We start from the raw sequence: 13,377 nt of genomic DNA, 5'->3' as shown, positions 1-13,377 counted from the left end.
AATAGATGAGTATTTTAGAGTGTCAAACTGCACAAATGCAAAGGAGATGTGGGATACTCTCCAACTTACACATGAAGGCACCACTGATGTGAAAAGATCTAGAATCAACACCCTTACACATGAATATGAATTGTTTAGGATGAACCCTAATAAAAACATCCAAAGTATGCAGAAAAGATTCACACACATAGTCAACCATCTTGCCTCCTTAGGAAAAATCTTCCCTAATGAAGATTTAATTAATAAAGTTTTAAGATGTTTAAGTAGGAAATGGCAGCCCAAGGTAACTGTCATTTCTGAAAGTAAAGATCTTTCCTCTATGTCTCTTGCTACTTTGTTTGGAAAATTGCAAGAACATGAAATGGAAATCCAACGTCTTAATCAAAATGAAGAAACCGACAAAAGGAAAAGAAGCATAGCACTCAAAGCCTCTTCCTCAATCCAAGAAAAAGAAGAAGAAGAAGAAGAATCTGATGATGAAGAGGACTTCTCACTTTTTGTGAAGAAGTTTCATAAATTCGTCAAAAATAGAAGAATGGAGAGAAGTCATAATTTCAACAATGGGAAAAGATCGCAAGAAGTTTCTCCTACACTTAAATGCTACAAGTGTAATCAACCTGGTCACATAAAAGCAAACTACCCTACAAATGAGTCATGGCCCGAGAAGAATGAGAAGAAAAGCTATAAAGAAAGAAGATCCAAGAAGGCGTATATTGCTTGGGATGACAATGACTCATCCGATGGTTCGGAGAAGGAGATCAACCTTCTATCCAAAGACTATGAAAGCAATGAGAACATCACTCAAGAAGATTAAGCACAAAAGCAAAAGTCTAACTTCTATCTTCAAAGATCTAGACACTTGAATTATGAAAAAGGTGTCGCAACGTGCCCTTTTGCGGGCGAGCGAAGGCGAGGCTCACGGGTGCGCTTTCCAAAGGAGGAAAGATGCGCGGAGTCGCCACCAACGTTTATTTGTGGAAAACGTCGGGAAAACCGAAGGAAACCGGTCAAAATGGAAATTCTAAGTTCGGGAGTTGTATTTACGTTTGAGGAAGGTATTAGCACCTCTCACGTTTGTCTCGAAGGACAACAACCTATTTTTTAGAATTGTGGAAATTGTATTGCCTTAACTTTTATTTCTTTTTATTTTTTGAGGTCGACAAAAGCGGGGCTTTTGCTCCTACGTACCCTCCTTTGGAGAGGAAATCAGACCTACGTAGTTCTTCCTTATGCGTGAATCAAGTGATTCTTTTTACTTGAAAGGTGATCATTTTAAGGCGTTGGACCTTAAAAATGATCCATTTTTACTTGGTAAGAAAATGAAATGATAAACTTTCAAAACCCTATTTTTGTGGACGAGCTTGACTAGGCGAATTGATTTTAGCCTTAGTTTCACTTTAGTTATTAGTCAATTCAATTAAGAATGAGAAATCCCAAAGAGAAAACGTCCGATTGATTTTTTTGCTTTATTTTACTAAAAGACATTTTTTGATTATTATATTATTATTTTACCTCTTTTTGATTTCCAACGTGATTACGGCACGACCGAATGGTCGAAATTCATTTTAAACGAAATTAACGGATGATACAATTCAAACGATCGGTGGAAATTTATTTTATTTTTAGATTAGGCGAGAAATGATTTAAATAAATGGCTTAAGCACGTCAAAAGGGGGTATAAAAAGCAAATGAAAACGAGAATAAAAATACATGAAACAAAATGTGGACCACCACGGGTACATAGAATGAATTGAAAAGCTCGGTTTGAGATACTTACCCGTTGAAGACTAAAGAAAAACGAATAACGAACGATGAATCTTGAAGAACGGTCGAGAATCTTCGCGTAACTACTCACGGAAACGTTACGGAAGCGCCTCGGCTTGGATTTTCTTAACGGAAACAATTTTCCTCAGCAATTTCGAAAGAGGGAGAAGTGCCAAGAAGGCTGAACCCTTTTCTTCTTTACTTCTCCCCCTATTTATAGCAAAATAGGGGAGAAGCTTGCCACCCAGCTCGCCCAGGCGAGCAAGGTTGCTTCCTGTAGAAGCAACAACCTTTTGGAGGAAGGATCTGGAAGGCCCAAGTGGGCCAGATTGCTATTTGTACCCCCCTTTTTACTAAATGCACCCCCTTCTATTTTTTTGGTAATTCTTTTTCCGTAATGTAACGAAACTTTACGAATTTCGTAACGATACTTATTTTCCTTCCGCAAGGTTACGAATCCTTACAGATTATATATTTACTCTTTTTTAGCTTTCGAAGAAGTTACGGAAACTTACGGATTACGCAAAAACACCTCTTTTCGATTTCCGCCACATCACGGAATTTCACGGATCGCGCAAGCCTGCTTCCTTTTGATTTCTGACACGTCTCGAGACTTCATTTATTGTGCAACAAAGGACGCCAAGTATCTCAAAGCGGCTAACCAGAGGTTGCATGTTATCAAGTAATAATCCCCGGACGAAATTAGGGTATGACAAAAGGTAACATCAAAACAATTCTCTTTTAAATTTAGTTGATTGAAATTTTTTTCAATTAACTTATTTATATGATGACTAACAAAATTTTATTTGTTTGTCTTGTTTGATTGCTATCTGCTTATCTAATTGTTTGAGTTATTTTCCTTCTTGAAGAATGAAAGCTATGCCAAGTAAGCCAACAAGAACTGGAAGAAAGTGGTACTTGAACCAGGTGATTGGGTTTGGGTACACATGAGAAAGGAGAGGTTCCCTAAACAAAGGAAGTCCAAACTTCAACCTAGAGGAGATGGACCTTTCTAAGTACTAGAGAGGATCAATGACAATACTTACAGGATCGATATTCTAGGTGAGTATGGAGTAAGTTCTTCATTTAATGTTGTTAACTTGACTCCATTTGTTGCAGGTGATGATTCTGACCATTTGAGGGAAAATACTTTCCAAGAAGGAGGGAATGATGAGAATCCTAAAACTACCCAAATACAGGGACCTATGACCAGGAGTAGGACCAAACAATCATTGGATACCCTCCAACAAATGGTATCAGGCATACTTAACAAGGCCCAAGTGGAGAAGGATGAAGGCCTAGAGGCAAAGGCACTATTAAGAATATTAATTGTTGTTAAAGGCCCAAACTAATTTCAAGGTCCATGCCAAATATATTCTTTTTTTATATTTCTATTTTTTTTCATTGTCATTTTGGCCTAAACTGATTTGAAGGCCCATGTCTATATCTATTTTTTGTTCAGATACACTATATGTATTGATTTCATTTTCATTTTCAATAGAAGGACTTTTGGCATTTTGCGAATATTTGTGAGAGCTTCTCTCTGGGTTCCTTGTTGAACCAATCTTAGACTTATCAAGATTATCCTTGTGGCGTCTACCCTGTTATCTTCCCTCTCTAGAAGTGGCATCATCCAAACTCTGTGACCTGTATCAAGCTGTCATACCCTAATTTCGTCCGGGGACCTTTGCTTGATGACATGCGACTTTTATTTGGTCCTTGTAAGGTGCTTGGCACCCATCATTAGGCAATTTGTGAAATTCCGGGACGTGCCAGAAAACAAAAGAAAATATTGATGCACAATCCGTAGGGTTCCGTGACACACCGAAAATCAAATGGAAGCATCGTTGCACAATTAGTGAGATTCCGTAACATTCCGTAAGTCAAAAAAGGGATGATTATGTAATCCACAAGGTTCCGTAACATTACGGAAAGAAAACAAGTATCGTTACGAAATTCGTAAATTTCCGTAACTTTACGAAAAAAGAATCACCAAAAAAGGGCAAGGGGGTGTACTTAGTAAAAATGGGGGTGCAAATAGCAACCAGGTCCACTTGGGCCCTCCAGAATATTCCTCCAGAAGGCTGTTGCTTCTGGAGGAAGCAACCCTGCTCGCCTGGGCGAGCTGGGCGGCAAGCATCTCCCCTATTTTGCTATAAATAGGGAAGGAAGTGAGAAGGAAAAGGGTTCAGCCCCTTAGGCACTTCTCTCTCTTTCGAATTTGCTTGGAAAAATTGTTTCCGTGAAGAAAATCTAAGCCGAGGCGCTTCCGAAACGTTTCCGTAACGTTTTCCGTGAAGAATTTCGCAAAGGTTTCGACCGTTCTTCGACGTTCTTCATTCGTTCTTCATCATTCTTCGATCTTCAACGGGTAAGTACCTCGAACCAAGCTTTTCGATTCATTCTATGTACCCGTGGTGGTCCACATTGTGTTTTGTGTATTTCTATTCTCGTTTCATTTACTTTTTATACCCCCTCTTGACGTGCTTAAGCCATTTTACTTAAGTCATTTCTCGCTTAACCTAAAAATAAAATAAATTTCCACCGATCGTTTGAATTGTATTATCCGTTAACTTCGGTTAAAATGAATTCCGACCGTTCGGTCGTGCCGTAACCACGTTGAAAATAAAAAAAGAGGTAAAATAATAATATAATAATCAAAAAACGTCTTTTAGTAAAATAAAGTGGAAAATCAATCGGACGTTTTCTCTTTGGGATTTATCATTCTTAATTGAATTAACTAATAACTAAAGTGAAACTAAGGCTAAAATCAACTCGCCTAGTCAAGCTCGTCCATAAAAATAGGTTTTTGAAGTTTATCATTTCAAATTCTTACTAAGTAAAATGGATCATTTTCAAGGTCCAACGCCTTAAAATGATCACCTTTTAAGTAAAAAGAATCACTTGATAAAAAAGAACTACGTAGGTCTGATTTCCTCATCGCAATTGAGGAATACGTAGGAGCAAAGGGAAACACCCTTGTCGACCACAAAAAGAGAAAAAATATAAAAAGGGTATAAAGGATATAAAGACATAAAAAGGGAATATAAAAAATCAAAGTCATGTTTGCACATTCGATTAAAGGCTGCCGTCCCTTGGGACGGACGTGTGGGGTGCTAATACCTTCCCCATGTGTAAATACAACTCCCGAACCTTTCACTTAAAAGTTCGTAGATCGCGTCTTTTCCGGTTTTTCCGACGTTTTCCTCAAATAAACATTGGTGGCGGCTCCGCGCGTATTCCTTTCATGGAACACGCATCCCGCGAGTCACGCGTCGCCCTCCCGCCGAAGGGTAGGTTGCGACAGTTGGCGACTCCACTGGGGACTGTTTTTAGAGAGTTAGGCCATTTAATCTTGTGCAATGTTTTACCGTGACTTATCCCTTTGTTGGTTTCCCTTCATTATGTTCTTGTGTATATAAACTCTTTATTGCTTTTAGTGCGTTTTAAAATGTACGCATGAAGTAAATATTTATTCATTTGATGCACACAAACACCAACACTATTTGCACACACTGTGAGTGAAAAAGGGCCCTATACCCGGGTTCATGGGAACATAAGGAGTGGAGGTGAATCTGTGATCATGCTAGGTCTCCGACTTGCTTGATTACAGTGAACCCTCATCTAGAGCTTTTCTCTTTGAAAACTTATTGTTGCTAGTAGTCCCTACTGCTGCAATATGTTCTTCGAAGAGGATAATACCTCTAGAAACCATCAAGAGAGATATGACTACCTTAGGGGGTTATCGCTAAATGCCTAGTTAGTTCTCTCCCTTATAGGTCCCTTAAATAGGGGCACGGAGCAAACACGCTGCGTGCCATTTTTCACACTGCCATGCATAAGTATCATATACCCTTTTGCTTATGTTCAGTGAATATTGTCATACTATGTACATTCCCGCATTGCATCTTTTGCATATGCATCGCATATGGGTTCTGTCTTGATCCCCTCTGTAAACAAACCAACGGAGGGTCCGTGTCGCCTTCTTAAAAATGTATGTTGGGGCACTTTGCTACCCCTAGACGTTGTATCTAAGAAGGAGATAATTCCTCGGGCCCCCGCATTCCTAGATTGCATCTGTGTCATATGCATTCCTTCATGCATTCATCCATTCCACCCATGAGATATCGGAGTTTTGATTTGCACCGGCTTTTTGTCTCACCTTAGTAAGCATGGGAACAAATCAAACCGGCAAGAGGTTTTACCAAGTCAAGGTTAAAAGCCTAGATACCACCAGCATCAAGGAATTAGGGCGGTTGATGGAACCTCTCCAAATGCAAGCCTTCCACAAGATTTACGGAAAGATCTTAGAGTTGACCATAGAAGAGGTATCCATAGAAGCCATTGCATCACTCACCCAATACTACGGCCAGCCTTTGAGATGCTTCACGTTCGGAGACTTCCAATTGATACCAACCATTGAAGAATTTGAGGAAATTCTAGGATGTCCTCTCGGGGGAAGAAAACCATACCTTTCCTCCGGGTGTCTCCCCTCTTTGAGTAGAATTGCAACTGTGGTCAAGGATTCAGCAAGAGGTTTGGACCGCATAAAACAGACTCGGAACGGCATAGCGGGCCTACCACGGAGGTACCTAGAAGACAAGGCGAGGGGTATGGCCAATCAAGGAGATTGGGTCCCGTTTATGGATGTGTTAGCTTTGCTAATTTATGGGGTCGTCCTCTTTCCAAACGTGGATGGTTTGGTGGACCTAGCAGCAATCGACGCTTTCCTTGCATACCACCATAGCAAGGAAAGTCCAGTGGTAGCTGTTCTGGCAGATTTATTTGACACATTTGACCGAAGGTGCGAAAAGAGTAGCGCACGGATCATCTGTTGCTTGCCCGCCCTCTGTGTTTGGTTGGTTTCGCACTTGTTCCAGCAAGACACAAGGCATCCATGTCCGCTCCTGAGCCATCGCTCGTGTACTGAAAAGAGGAGAATAGATTGGGACCAGCTTTTGGCCGGGATAGGAGGTAGAACAATCAATTGGTTCCCCCGATGGAAGGAAGGAAAAGAAGGAGTCCTTTTCTCATGTGGAGGATACCCAAACATTCCGCTGATAGGAACGAGGGGTTGTATTAACTACAATCCTGCGCTCGCTATAAGACAACTAGGGTACCCCATGAGGGGAGCACCGACGGAAGAAGGCATGTCTCCTTTCCTTGTGAGGGATTTCGGCGCACAAAATTCCAAGGCTATACAAAGAATCCATAAGGCATGGGAAACCCCGTTAAGGAAAGATCAAGAACTTAGGGGCATTCGTAATGGCATCATTGGTGGGTACCATGAATGGCTGAAAGTTCATATACGAGGTTTAGATTGGCTCGCCAAGTTAAAAGTCGTCAGCGAAGAGAGTTTTGAAGCACCGGAAGAGGACGAAGAAGTCCAAGCTCTCAAAAGCGAGTTAGAAAAGGCGAAACTTGCCAAGGAGAAGTTCAAGTTGGCCGCTACACATATTCGGAAGGAGTGTGCCGGATTACGGGAAGAGAATGCAACTACCGCGAGAGCCCTTGAACAAGAGACCAAGAGGGCTCGCAAGGAAGAGTATGGCCGTAACAAATTTCGCGGAGCTCTGTGGGGTAGCAACAGTGAACTCAAGCTGCGAAGGGAAGAGAGGGACCAGTCGCGAGCACATAGCATGGTTTTGAAAGAGGAGTTAGTTGCCTGTTCAAGGTCCAAAAGAAGCTTGTCTCAGCGTTTATGCGAGACGGAGACCAACATGCTAGCTATCATCGCCAAGTACCAAGAAGAGTTAGGTCTAGCCACGGCCCACGAGCATAGGATCGCGGATGAGTATGCCCAAGTATACGCGGAAAAAGAGGCTAGAGGAAGGGTGATCGACTCTTTACACCAAGAGGCAACCATGTGGATGGATCGGTTTGCTCTTACCTTGAACGGGAATCAAGAACTTCCCCGCTTGTTAGCCAAGGCCAAGGCGATGGCGGACACCTACTCCGCCCCCGAAGAGATTCATGGGCTTCTCGGCTATTGTCAGCATATGATAGACTTAATGGCCCACATAATTAGAAATCGCTAGGAAACTTGTATGGTCTCTCAGACCTTGACTAGATACAACCTTTTTTTTATAAAATGAGTTGGTCCCATGTTTCTACTCCAAAAGCTTGTGCGAATCAAATCACTCCTGCATTTTATCTCTAGCATGCATTCTTTCTTTCTTTACCCACTCCTCACGTTTGGTTTTTTAGGGGAAAACACCATAACTAAACGTGCCACAAGGCATCCCTATCGCACCAGATCCAAATCTAGAACGATGGGTGATCAAGAGGAGACACAGGAACAGATGAAAGCCGACATGTCGGCTCTGAAAGAACAAATGGCCTCCATGATGGAGGCCATGTTAGGAATGAGGCAGCTCATGGAGAAAAACGCGGCCACCGCTGCCGCTGTCAGTTCGGCTGCCGAAGCAGACCCAACTCTCTTGGCAACTGCGCACCATCCTCCCTCAAACATAGTAGGACGGGGAAGGGACATAATGGGGCACGATGGCAACCCTCACCTGGGATACAATCGAGCGGCTTTCCCTTATGGATTGCCGCCCAACTACTCACCACCCATCTTGCAAGACGATGCGGGCCATATTGCTTCTCCCGTCCTTGAAAGAGAGCCTCCTCAACAGCCCGACGAGGTCCATAAAGACCCTCAAGACTATACTCGAAGGGATGTCGAGTTCTATCCCCCGATCCCCGAAGGGCCAGCACCCAGCACGTTGCCTCAACCCAACATCGCGACACAACCAATAGTTTTGTCCACGGAAGGACCGCCCCCGGCAACTGAAGAAAGGAGGAAGCTCGATCTCCTCGAGGAAAGATTGAGAGCCGTTGAAGGATTTAGGGATTATCCGTTCGCAGACATGACAGATCTTTGCTTAGTACCCGATGTTGTTATTCCCCCGAAGTTCAAAGTGTTGGACTTCGACAAGTATAAAGGGACGACTTGTCCCAAAAACCATCTCAAGATGTACTGTCGCAAGATGGGCGCACACTCTAGGGATGAAAAGCTATTAATACACTTTTTTCAAGATAGCTTGGCCGGAGCCGCGGTAGTCTGGTACACTAATTTGGAAGTTTTCCGTATCCGTACTTGGAAGGATCTGATTACTGCCTTCCTAAGGCAATATCAGTATAACTCCGATATGGCTCTCGATCGCACTCAGCTGCAGAATATGTTCAAGAAAGAAGGCGAAACCTTTAAAGAATACGCCCAGCGGTGGAGAGATTTGGCGGCACAAGTAGCTCCTCCCATGGTTGAGAGAGAAATGATCACCATGATGGTAGACACTCTGCCAGTGTTCTACTATGAGAAGTAGTAGGTTACATGTCGTCCAGCTTCGCGGACCTAGTATTCGCCGGGGAAAGAATCGAGGTAGGATTGAAAAGAGGAAAGTTCGATTACGTTTCCTCCACGAGTGCGAATGCCAAAAGAATCGGGGCAACAGGGGCAAAGAGGAAGGAAGGAGATGCCCATGCCGTCTCTTCAACGCCTGCGTGGGTCAAACCCCCGCAGACACCTCATGGTACCCATCAGTACGCGCAACATCACCCGAGCTTCTCGGCTCATACCGGGAACGCCTCTAGTTCAGCACCCGTGCAGCCTAAGGCACCCACCCAGAGGGAAGCTCCCCAAGTTCCAACTCCGAACACGACTCGCCCGGCCGGTAATTCCAACGTAACAAGGAACTTCCCTCCGAGGCCATTTCAAGAATTCACCCCACTCCCAATGACGTACGAAGACCTCTTGCCATCCCTCATCGCCAATCATTTGGCCGTGGTAACTCCCGGAAAGGTCCTCCAACCCCCTTTCCCAAAGTGGTATGACCCTAACGCAACTTGCAAGTACCATGGGGGTGTCCCGAGGCATTCCGTTGAAAAATGCTTAGCCCTTAAATACAAGGTCCAACATTTAATGGATGCTGGATGGCTAACCTTCCAAGAGGATCGGCCCAATGTGAAAACCAACCCGCTCGCCAATCATGGAGGGGGAGTAATTAACGCCGTTGAGTCCGATAGGCCGCGCAAGTCTAAACCTTTAAGGGATGTGGCAACCCCTAGGAGGTTTATCTTTGAGGCCCTACAAAAGGGAGGTGTGATTCCCCATAGTGGGTGTAAGGAGGATTCCTGTTTGCTGCATTCCGGCGAGCTGCATGACATGGAGACGTGTTTGGGAGTAGAGGAATTGTTACAGCGGATGATAGATCAAGGTCGACTGGAAGTTGGCAGTGAAGGAAAAGAAGAGCGGCATATATGCATGCAGTCCACGGATGGGAGCAGTGTTGCGAAGCCCAAACCCTTGGTGATATACTTCACTAAGTGCACAGCTTCGCAAAAGCCCGGACACCCCTTAGCAGCTAAACCTGTTCCTTTCCCATACCAAAATAGCCACGCAGTCCCATGGAGATATGCACCTCCAAGGGGGGAGGAAGAAGAAGCCACTGACGTCAGCTCGTTGTCGGCTAAGGTGACAAATATCACGGGGCTGAGTGGTGTGACCCGTAGCGGTCGTGTGTTCGCGCCTCCGGACCTACCAGTCCAACCCGCGAACGTCAAGGGAAAAGGAAAAGTGGTGGAGGAACAAGATGGCGAAGCACCCCACGCTTCGAATAAAGATATTTCGACAAAAGGTCTTCCGGAGAAAAAAGATGGTAAAAAGGAGGTATCACTAGAGGAAGCCAGCGAGTTCCTCCGTATAATTCAGCAGAGCGAATTCAAGGTTATCGAACAGCTCAACAAAACCCCGACCAGGGTCTCGCTGTTGGAGTTACTCATGAGCTCCGAGCCTCATCGGGCTCTGCTTGTAAAAGTTCTGCACGAGGCCCATGTGGCCCAAGACATCTCGGTAGAAGGTTTCAGAGGGCTGGTCAATAATATCACTGCCAATAACTATCTTGCCTTCGCCGAAGAAGAAATCCCCGCCGAGGGGAGAGGGCATAATAAAGCTTTGCACGTATCAGTCAAGTGTATGGACCATGTCGTAGCCAAAGTGCTCATCGATAATGGTTCAAGTTTAAAGGTGATGCCTAAGAGCACTTTGGAGAAATTACCATTCAATGCTTCCCACTTAAAGCCGAGTTCAATGGTGGTTCGTGCCTTCGACGGCACCCGCCGAGAGGTTAGGGGAGAGATCGATCTCCCAGTACAAATAGGCCCTCACACCTGTCAAGTCACCTTCCAAATAATGGATATTAACCCCCCCTACAGCTGTCTGTTGGGGCGCCCGTGGATCCACTCAGTAGGAGTTGTTCCCTCAACACTCCACCAAAAGTTGAAATTCGTAGTGGAGGGGTATTTGGTCATCGTGTCAGGCGAGGAAGACATCTTGGTGAGCTGCCCGTCCTCTATGCCTTATGTGGAAGCCGCAGAGGAGTCATTAGAAACCACTTTCCAAGCTTTTGAGGTGGTAAGCATTTCCTCCGTGGACTCATTCTCTGGGCAAGCTTGCCTGTCCGATGCAGCAGTAATGATGGCCCGAGTTATGTTGGGAAACGGTTACGAACCCGGAATGGGTTTGGGCAAAGACAACGGCGGCATAACTAGCTTGATAAATGCCAAAGGAAATCGTGGGAAGTATGGTTTAGGCTATAAGCCCACTCAGGCGGATATGAAGAGAAGCATCGCGGGAAGGAAAAGCAGTGGCCAAAGCTCGCAGTTGAGACAAGAAAGTGAAGGAAGCCCGCCCTGCCACATAAGTAGAAGCTTTATAAGCGCGGGTCTGGGAGACGAAGGTCAAGTGGTCGTGATATACGAAGATGATGTTCCGAGTACATTGGATTTGGTACGACCATGCCCTCCTGATTTCCAGCTGGGAAATTGGCGAGTGGAGGAACGCCCTGACATTTACGCAGCGAGCATAATGTAAACCTTTACGGTTTTAAAAGCTCTATAGTTGGGCCTAGGCTTTAGAGTTTTTCCTTTTGTTAAGGCTTTGTGTCTTTTGTTTTTGAATTTATAATACAAGGACCTTTCTTCATCTGTTCCTACGTCTCTACCCATTCTCATTCATTTGCATGTTTACTTCTTTTTCTAAAACGGCAGATCCGATGACGAGTCCCCCGAAGGTATTAATACCTGGGACCCGCCTATCAACTTCAAGCAAGAAATGAATCAAACGGAAGATGAAGGAAACGAGGATGTGGGACTTCCCCCAGAAATAGAAAGAATGGTCGCCCATGAGGACCAAGAAATGGGGCCTCATCAAGAAGAAACAGAGCTAGTAGACTTAGGAATTGGCAGTGGAAAAAGGGAAGTGAAGATAGGCACAGGTATTACCGCGCCTATCCGTGAAGAATTAATAATTCTGCTAAAAGACTACCAAGACATCTTTGCTTGGTCATACCAAGATATGCCCAGTTTGAGTTCTGACATTGTACAGCACCGATTACCTCTAAATCCCGAGTGTTCCCCGGTAAAGCAGAAATTGAGAAGGATGAAGCCTGAAACATCCTTGAAGATAAAAGAAGAAGTAAAGAAGCAATTTGACGCTGGCTTTCTGGCCGTCGCTCGGTATCCAGAATGGGTTGCCAACATTGTACCGGTCCCTAAGAAAGATGGGAAAGTACGAATGTGTGTGGATTATCGGGACCTGAATCGGGCCAGTCCCAAGGACAATTTTCCTTTGCCACACATCGATATCCTCGTGGATAACACGGCCAATTTCGCTTTATTTTCCTTCATGGACGGTTTCTCCGGTTACAATCAGATAAAGATGGCGCCAGAGGATATGAAAAAGACTACCTTCGTCACCCTGTGGGGGACGTTCTGTTACAAGGTGATGTCCTTTGGACTCAAGAATGCTGGGGCAACTTATCAACGGGCCATGGTGGCTTTGTTCCATGATATGATGCATCAAGAGATCGAGGTCTACGTGGACGACATAATTGCTAAATCTAAATCCGAGGAAGAACACCTTGTCAACCTGCGGAAGTTGTTCGAAGGGCTTAAGAAATATCAATTAAGGTTGAACCCCGCCAAGTGTACCTTTGGGGTCAAATCAGGGAAATTACTTGGTTTCATTGTAAGCCAGAAAGGGATAGAGGTAGACCCCGAAAAGGTGAAGGCTATCATTGAGATGCCGGAACCCCGTACAGAAAGGTAAGTCCGAGGTTTCCTGGGACGCTTGAATTATATTGCCAGATTCATATCACAGCTCACCGCCATTTGTGAGTCGTTGTTCAAGCTCTTACGCAAGAACCAAACTGATCGCTGGAATGAGGATTGCCAAGAAGCTTTTGGAAGGATCAAGAAGTGCCTTATGAATCCTCCCGTGCTTATGCCACCGGTACCTGGAAGGCCTCTCATTTTGTACATGACAATCTTGGACGAGTCAATGGGGTGTATGCTGGGGCAACATGACGAATCCGGAAAGAAAGAGCGCGCTGTTTACTACCTAAGTAAGAAGTTCACGACCTGTGAAATGAATTACTCCTTGCTCGAAAGAACGTGTTGTGCTTTAGTATGGGCATCCCATCGCCTAAGGCAGTACATGCTGAGCCATACTACCTGGTTGATATCCAAGATGGACCCGGTTAAGTACATCTTTGAAAAGCCAGCTCTCACGGGACGAATCGCCCGGTGGCAAATCCTGCTATCCGAGTTTGA

Source organism: Glycine soja, chromosome 9 (assembly GCF_004193775.1).
Source record: "Glycine soja cultivar W05 chromosome 9, ASM419377v2, whole genome shotgun sequence".
Classification (NCBI taxonomy): domain Eukaryota; kingdom Viridiplantae; phylum Streptophyta; class Magnoliopsida; order Fabales; family Fabaceae; genus Glycine; species Glycine soja.
Note: the sequence above shows the minus strand (reverse complement) of the source record.